This window comes from Lycium ferocissimum, chromosome 3 (assembly GCF_029784015.1).
Source record: "Lycium ferocissimum isolate CSIRO_LF1 chromosome 3, AGI_CSIRO_Lferr_CH_V1, whole genome shotgun sequence".
Classification (NCBI taxonomy): domain Eukaryota; kingdom Viridiplantae; phylum Streptophyta; class Magnoliopsida; order Solanales; family Solanaceae; genus Lycium; species Lycium ferocissimum.
The window spans coordinates 63,412,085-63,421,259 of record NC_081344.1 but is presented as its reverse complement, the minus strand read 5'-3'; the positions used below and the strand labels follow the sequence as shown (position 1 = coordinate 63,421,259).

The window sequence follows — 9,175 nt, the reverse complement described above, 5'->3', positions numbered from 1 at the left end:
TTGAAAGGTAAGATATCTTGTATCTGCTTTTGCTCTTCTTCTTTTTATTTTCCCTTGTGAAAACTACAGATCACAAGTCACCGTTACATGTGAATTTCGTAAACATAATGATACCAAATGAAATTCCTTAAACTGAGTCAAGATGCAATACTTGAATTTCAAGTTGTGACAGTAAATTTCAAGCTCGTTTACATTTCTCAAGCTCAACTATAGAAAACTTCAATCCTGGAATTAGCTTATGTGAAAGCTCAACCACTGGAATTTTGCATTGTTCCTCTCTTAATCCTCCACCAGAAGAGGACCCAACTTATGATGAATATAATAATCTTGGTGTGATGCAACCACAGTGGCTTTTCTCTCTATTGTTTGGCTTGCACTTGTTGCACAAAACTCTTGTGTCATTATATCCTATTGTGATTTCACTATTCTCCTGCCTCTTTTTGTTGGAGCCTTTGCCTTTATTCTCTGTTTTGGAGTGCAAAGTTGTGGGATGGTGCTTGTATTCAACTTCACTTGGAGTTGTCTCTACTTTAAATTGCTTCTCCCTTGTTAATACTCCTCCTCTTCATTCCCTCCTTCAATCTGCATTGAAACACACACAAGGGAAAAAAACTCAAATCTTCTTGGGAAAAAAAAAAAGAATTTGCTTCAATACCTAAAAGAGAAAGGAGCAAAGGTGGGAGGGGTGAGCTTACCTAGTTATCGTAATTGTAATTTTTTTTTATATAAGTAAAAGTTTTATTAATATGGTACCAAGATGGTACAGGACCAAGTACAAGACAAAGCTATCACATCTCAACAATCCCTCCCCCTCCCCCCCTAAAAAGATCCAAAAGTCCAAATATTGGTCCATCTATCTAGGTTGCTGTAACACCAAACAAATGTTCTGGTATCAAATGTAGTTCTTCAATTTGTTTGTTTTTTGATTTTATTTAGAAATTATTTGTTTGGTAAAATAGTCTTATATGTTGCATTGTGTAGTTTACTTTTTACCTTTTGAAGATTCACCATGGAGGTGAATTTGTTAATGCACCGAAAGGATTTATTTGGGAGGTTAAATTGTTTATATTGACAAGTGTGATCACACATATGGTCATTGCAAACCTTAAACTTGATTGGAACAACAAAATTAGGCTACAATAATATTCTTGGTTGGCACTTCAAACTACCTATGACGGACAACGGTCTTGGTTATATTCAATGTTTGGCCCGATCTTGATTGTGATCTAATGGTAAACACTCTTCCCATTTCCTAACTGATTCTTGAAGTATACATTACACACAGTTGATAATGTGTTAAAATTACGAGTCAAGTAAGCTCCAATGCTAATAACGTTTGTGAGGATAACGGGGTGGAAACGATTTGCGTTTAAAGTTGGAGGAGATAATCATATTTCCAGATCTACAAAGATAAGTATTAACTTAGACGACTTTGAATTGGAAAGAGCGAGAATGTAGCGGGGATAAGAATAATGATATTGACCAAGAATTGGAGCATTTTGAAAATATGAATGAAAGTGAAGAAGAGTTGAATTGTTTGGAGATGGATTCGAAGGTGAATGGCTTGGAATATGGGATAGCACTGAAAAGAAAAGGCAATCGCGGTAAAGGGAAAGAAAGAATTAAACGAAAGGAGGATGAAAACAAAAATCTAACGAGTGGTGAAGTTGGTGCAACAAAGAGTAGAAAAGGGAAGGAAAAAAAGAAAGATAAATTGATGGAAGAAACTAAGGGTACCAATTTTGCAGGGTTATTATTAGAGGACTCAAGTTCAGAAGCTAAGGATGATAACATCTCTTCTAAAAATGATGAATCGGATGACATGGGGAATATTAATGGTGATGATGATCAGGTTGAAAATGTTGCATTTAGGGCAGATATAGAGATGGCTAATCCAGAATTTATATTGGGAATGACATTCATCAATGCAACAGAATTTAGAGCTGCTTTGAGAGCTTACTCTGTTAAAAACAATAGAAACATTTCCTTTAAAAAGAATGAGTGCAGTAAAATTTACGCAAAATGTTCGATGGATGTCCATGGCGTATATATGCCTCTAGAAAGGCACCCGATGACCCTACCATCGAGATAAAAACTTTGGTTGGGAAACATTCGATGATTGTTTGTTTGTTTATGCCAACAAACATGTCAAATCTAGGATGATTGCCAAAACATACCTACATTATTTAAGAAAACATCCGGATGAATCGGTAGGTGATTTCATGGAGAAAATACATGAAGAGATGAATGTTGAAATCTCGATTAGTCAAGTCTATAGAGCAAAGAGAATAGCTAAAGAGATGATCGAAGGTCACTAAAGAACAATATGCAAAATTAGAGGACTACGTGCGAGAACTCAAGAAAAAGAATCCAGATCAAAATTGTTAGAAACAATACCCAATGAAGAGGATGGCAAACCTATTTTTGAAAGAATTTACATATGTCTTGAGCCACTGAAAGGGTTGGAAGGCGGGTTGTAGGCCACTTATCGGGATGGATGGTTGCTTTCTTAAAGGACCATATGGTGGTCAACTTTTGACAAAGAATTGGGATAGATGCTTTGATAATGGCATGTTCCCAAAGCCTATCTTGTAGTTGATGTTGAAGACAAGCATAAGCCCAGTGGTTTTTGAATTTCTTTGGTGGATGACTTGCGAATTAGAAATCATGATAACTTGTGTCTCATTACAGACAAGCAAAAGGCAAGATTTTTCACTTAAATTATCAAATTCTAATTACCTTCAATTATGAAAAGTTAATTATATCTCACTATTTCTCTCTTTCATAGGGTTTGGAGGGAGCTATTTATGAATTGTTCCTCAAGTTGAGCACAGGCATTGTGTAAGACATTTGTACAATAATTTCAAGAAAGTGCATAAAGGTTTATCATTGGAGACAAGAGTTTGGAAAGCTGCTAAGGCAACTTACGTAAGTAAGTATAGATATGAGATGGATATGTTGGAACAGGAGGACAAAGAAGCTAGAAACTGGTTCAACGATAAACCACCCAAATTCTGGAGCAAGTCGCATTTTAGAACAACAACAAAGTGTGATATACTTTTGAATAATCTTTGTGAGTCATTCAATGGGATAAAACCAATTTTAAAGGCAAGGGAGAAACCTATACTTGGATTCTTGGAAGGAATTAGAGTATACACGATGAAAAGAATGAATCAAAAGAGGAGGTGCTCCGGTACCAAGGTAATGTTACTACAACTTATCGAAATACAAAATATTTAACATGAAAGTTAACAATTTCTTACTATAACGGAAGTTTATGCCCTCGAATTCGGAAATTAGTAGAAGAAAAGAAAAGGTAGCATGCATCAATTCCTACTTGGGGGACAATTTCTATTTCAAGTAAAAACTATGTATGGTGAACGGTTTAGTGTTGACTTGAATGGGAGAACTTCTGTTCTTGTAGGGAATGGGACCTTACGGAATCCCATGCGCACATGATAAGCCGCATATTTAGTATACGAGAGAATCCGGAAAATTTCATAAATGATTGTTACAAGAAGGCTACTCAAATGAGGATTTACGAGCCAGTCATTGCTCCTATGGACGGACCTGATATGTGGGAAACTACTGATCTACTTCCCGTTCAACCTCCTACTTATGAGCCAAAGAAAGGTAAGTTGAACAAAAATAGGAGAAAAGAACTGATGAAATTGAAGCCTCCAAGAGAAAAGGCATTTGAGATGAAAAAACGAGAGAGAGAGAAAAGAGAAAACAATGCATCAAATGACTTGAATGTAGCGACCCAAATGTTACCAAATTAAGTAAGAAAGGGAGGTTAGGGAGATGCGACAAGTGCTTGCAAACTAGGTCACAATAAAACAACTTGCAAGAAGAATAGTGATTCTACGAATTCAACAGCTCCACCTCGAAGCTATTCCAACAACTCGAGGTTGGTCACAAAATGCTACAAGTCAATCCCACCCAAGTAAGCAAATCCATTTTGAGTCCACCAATTGGATTGGGCATATAAATGAACCTTCTAAACTCAATGTAAGCACGGAACCTTAGATATTAGTGATTTAATTCTTTGAAAAGACGATTCTGATTTTTATTTTTATTTTATTTTTTATTCACGGCCAAGAAGGCCGGCGGAGGACGGTTAATCTCGGATGCTGCACAAGCTCAAGTTAGCGATATTGTGATAAATCTTTGAGAAGTACAAGTGGAATGGAAAAAATTGTATTAGCTTACAAAGCCTTCAAAATACAAGTGTTTCAATGAAGTCCAACAATAAGAGCTTTGACAAGGAAGAGAATAGAAGCAATTAACAAATGAAGAAGCTTTAAATTTTATTTTTCAAAGCTATTTTTTTTTTTAATTTTAAGAGAAATTTCTCTATCAATAGTTGCTAGACATTTTGGAGTTCTCATTGTTACAAGTTTGTCGTTTTTCCTTTATAATTTAATTACTACTAATTTATGAAATACTTTATATGATATCTTTATTGCTCGAACTCAATGAATATAGACATGTAAGACTTCTCTAAATTCTTTTTGGCTTCAACAAATCCTAAAGAGTAAGTTGGTAAAAAAGAGCTGCTTTTCTAGATACAAGCATAATTCTAGCTTTACCAAATAAATTGTATGACCTAGTAGAAGCATTTTAATTATTATAATAATGTTGTTTACCGGTTTCGGTTGGCTTTATGAGCACATTTGTCTCTTAGATACCACTCAATGCTATGCACCAGAATCAGTCCCAAAGAAGCATAGAGCTGCCACATTTCTTAAGAAGACACAGCATTCTATAATCAGAGCCAGTTTTAGCTTGTTTACTGACCATCAAATACCAACTCCTACTAAACTAAAATTCAGCAGCTGAATAAAGGATTTAGAGTGTGCATTCAGTTAAAATTACAGAGAGAAATATAGTTCGATCGCACCAGGCCAACATGAAAGTACACGCACCCATCTACTTTTCTATCCCAAAGAGAAGAACCACATCAATCTTTCAGAAAGAAAATTATGGAGCACATACATGAACCTCAAACATATTACCCAAAAAAATAATCTAAAATACACACTAAAGAAAGCAAAAGGAGGAGATAAAAAATGTGAATGTGGTGATAAGAAATAACCTGTTTGATAAGATGAGAAATTTTGTAGTTGTTAATTATTGCATCGTTTATTGCTTTTTTCGGCGAATGTGTTGATAAGCAAACTGATTGCTTCATTTGAGCTGAAAATCAAGCATTAAAGAACCCAGCTGAAATGGAAGAGAACCCGGGTGTAACTTTGCCTATTTTCCATTACTAATACATATGCAGAGAGTATTAAACGAGAAATTAAGTTGAAAATGTCTACTACTTTGAAATTGATGGGCCGAGGAAACAAAAAGAGAACCCGATGTAGCTTTTGCCTATTTTCTTGTTGATCGATTTCAACCAAAAGGTGGATTCAATCACTAAACTAAAGAGGCGCAAAGACAAACATGCTTCTATTTGGGGAAATCTTCTACACGCAGTCATAATCCCACCATGAAACGAATGCGAAATTAATTTGAAATAGGTCACTCACCGAAATCGATGGGTCGAGGAAACATTGGTTTTTTCGATGGTTGTAGCTTCGACAACGAGTAGTAGAGGCGACGATCATCCGGACATCCATTCCAAGTTGATGAATGGCGGAGAGGAAGAAGATGTAGATCTAGTCGATTTTCCTTGATTTTTTGCTTTTTCATTTTGTTGGTATTTTGCTTCTATTGGTCTTAGCTGCAAAGAACCCATTTTAGAAAGTAAGCACCTTTGTGCTTTGACGGAAAGAGAGAGAAATGTATGTGGTGAGCTCTCTTTTAATTTTTTTGTAATTTATTTTTTATTAAATATTATTTGTATTCTATTTTGCCCTCATGGTAAATTTATAAAAAGTGTGGATTTATTGTTTTGCAAGGAAATAAAGAGATTGGGGTTTAAATTATAAAAAAAAATAGGATAGGGTGCAAGTTGAAAAAAAGAGCACACATTAAGGGTGCAAAATGCCACGGACTCCTTAAATGGGGTATAACAATACCTACCAATACTTGTTGTTTGTACTGACCTAGACTTGTTGCATTCTTTTATGAATGAAGAGTTCCAGGTGGGATCGACCTCTACTCCTCGTGGCTGATAGTAGTTCGAGGATTGTTGTTTAGAGTCTTACAGGGTGAGCACGAGGACGTTCGCCGCCTTGAAAATTCTTCTTTTATTATGTCTTTATTTCCTTCCTGAGACATGATTTTTGAGACAATTGATGTATTACTATTATTCAGACTTGTAGTATTTAGTTAGATGCTCTTGTATGACTAGACCAGATACTTGGGTGTATTTCCTTACTTCCGCATTTTCTTATATCATTATCGTAAGATTTACGTATTTATATCTCTTCCGCTTATTTATTTATTTATTTATTCATGTTTTTAAGATTGTTGAGATAAGGTAGGTGCCTGCACGACTTAGTGAAATTGGGTCGTGACAAAAGATATGAAGTAAAGGCTCAAGAAAGTGCTCAACCAAATCTTCAATTCTTCTATCCCCTGAGTGTGGTGTAGGAACCTTAGCCTCCAAAACTTGTATTGAATGGCCAAAGATGGAAGTAATTTCATCCAAGTCTTCCTTTTGTAGTTTCCCAATTTTCTCAATAAAAAATAACCTGCAAATTTTCAGATTTTTGAAATTGCAGTTCTGGCCACTTTTGTACTTTTAGCCACTTTTCTCATTTTCTTAACTTTGACCTCCTTTTGACCTGTTTTCACTTGATTTCTTCGTGATCACTTCTCAATCATATAAACCTATTAAATTGAAGTAAACCATAGTAACCTCTTTTTGACCTGTTTTCACTTGATTTCTTCGTGATCACTTCTCAATCATATAAACCTATTAAATTGAAGTAAACCATAGTAACCTCTTTTTGTTAAATGCACTTTTTTCTCAATCAAACATAACAAAAATCTAAGCATAAAGAAGAGATAAGTTTTATAAAAATACCAACTTATCACATATAACATGAAAACTAAAATCAAAATTTAATCGTACTAATGGACCAAAAGTGTTGTTAACCGTTTACAATAACTCTAATAAATGTAGTTCCGTGTTGATTTAACTTCTTTGACCAAAATATAAGTGTTGATGTGTCGTATTAAGAAACTGTATGAAAGGCATTAAACTATCCTTTAATGTCTCGCGTAGATAAAAGAAATAAAATATTATGGGTCGTCAGTGTAGATAATTCTTACACCATTAGGTCGTTCAAATGATATGTAAGCTTTCTTAAAATGTGATAGTTGAAATCATAAAAATAAAATATGTTACTTGTTACAATAGGTAAAAATGACTTGATGGTATAAAGATTAATTACACTGATAATATATATTACTTAAACTCTGGTTAAAATTGTTCTAATCTGAACAACAAGGATCTGTTTGAGATGTAATAGTGGTCAAATTGGCTTTTTATTTTTCTAAATTGTAAAGTATTTTAAAACTAATTCAATTTGTTAAAACTGATGTAGAATTCAGGGGCAACTTGAGAGTAAGGCTACTGAAGCCGTTGTTATAGACCCAAGATATCAAATGCACCAATTTTTGTTACTATTATGTATAATAACATATAGGTTATATAAATATTTTTGTTTCTAAAATTTGATTGAGGTGAATGAGCAAATTATAATAAGTTTTAATCCCTTACTAATTAATACATTTATCTCCCTTTAGCTTTTTTGAGTTTTTCTCTCCACATATTATTTTTCTGTCTAAGAGGATTTTATCATTCAGTCTTAACACAATTTTTTGAATAAGTTAAATGAACTATAAATAAGTATTCATATGAGTTATAAATTCAAACGTTTTTTAGCATGATTTCATTATGAACCTAAAATAATTTAAAAGTATGGATGTAAAAAAATTAATTTTGTCGAATAAGTTAAAGGACACTTATTGAAATTTAGCTTTAGGCCACCAATTTTTTAAAGGCGGTCTTTTACATTGTTTATACTCAATGAAGACTATTAACATATATTAGATCACATTTTGGGAGAGCTTGTCGCCCATAGTACTTAATGATGCTGTTAGGAGTTAATTCCTTTATGTTTTTGAGAAATCACAATCCCAATTCATTTTCAAGCTCGTTTCTTTCTTTGCTTTTGTTTATTTATATCAGTTGTTTTCAAATGAAATTCCGTGGAGGAGTACAAAGGAGAAAAAATAATTAAAAAGAGAAACAACCAAAAAGCAAAAAATGTGTACATTTATCCTTCCATACATATTGAGTTTTAAAAAAACCACATTTTCAAACAAAAAATGTTTTCTGATGTTTGTTTGGAGAGTGAGAAATATATATTTTTTGGAAAAAAAATATGTTTCGTAAGAATTGATAAAAGTGTTAGTAAATAGTGTTCTGATATCGTAAAGCCGCAAAGGAAATTAACTAAAAAACGAGTTAAAATTTTCCTATTACTACTCCAACCAACTCTTCCTATTAGTACAGAGTTAAAATAGCCGCAAAGGAAATTAACTTCCACCCAAAAGCGAGAGAAATAATTTAATTCCCCCATACAGTGGAAAAAGAATTTTGAAAATATTTTCCATCCAACCAAAAACTAGAAAAAGAATTACTTTTGCATAAAAGGTATTTTCCAAGGATGCATCTAAGAATTGAAATAGTAAAGTTAGGACGTGCAAACACGTACCATATTAGGGTTTACTCTTTTATTAAGTTTAGTTTTAGACCACTAATTTTACTGTATCACCCCAACTAACATGGATCGTTTCTTCTTGTGAAAATCAATATGAGTGCAGGATAACTTTAGCAGACAGTAGACCTCGCATTAGAGAAAAGTTTGTTAAAAATGATGAAATAATTCAAAATTAGCCGATGATGATGATGATGAGAGCTGGATTAGCTTTCTTGATGCCTTTTCATCAAACATTTTTCCCTAAATAATTTGAAACTATTAGGAAACAAGAGTTCTCAAGTTTTAATATTCTGGAACTCTTCTTATCCTTGTTACCTTCTAGCTAGTTTTAATAATGTTTGTCCAAGGATATCGAGTCCAATAATTAGTAGGTGATATGTTATGTCAATTTAATTAATTGCACAATTATTAATGACCGCTTGAAGCTTATATGTTTACAACTCTTTTTGGAAGACCTTAGGTTTGTTGTATAAAAATATAAACATAAT

The 9,175-nt window shown here is 33.5% G+C and overlaps 1 long non-coding RNA gene across 1 annotated transcript; it reads right to left on the bottom strand.

The window, feature by feature from the left end:
- LOC132051171 (uncharacterized) lies at positions 1–5,246 on the bottom strand. Its single transcript, XR_009413613.1, has 2 exons — positions 5,099–5,246; positions 1–582 (listed from the first exon to the last, which is right to left on the bottom strand). It is a non-coding gene; the product is annotated as an uncharacterized LOC132051171 (long non-coding RNA).
- Between the last annotated feature and the right edge of the window lie 3,929 nt (positions 5,247–9,175).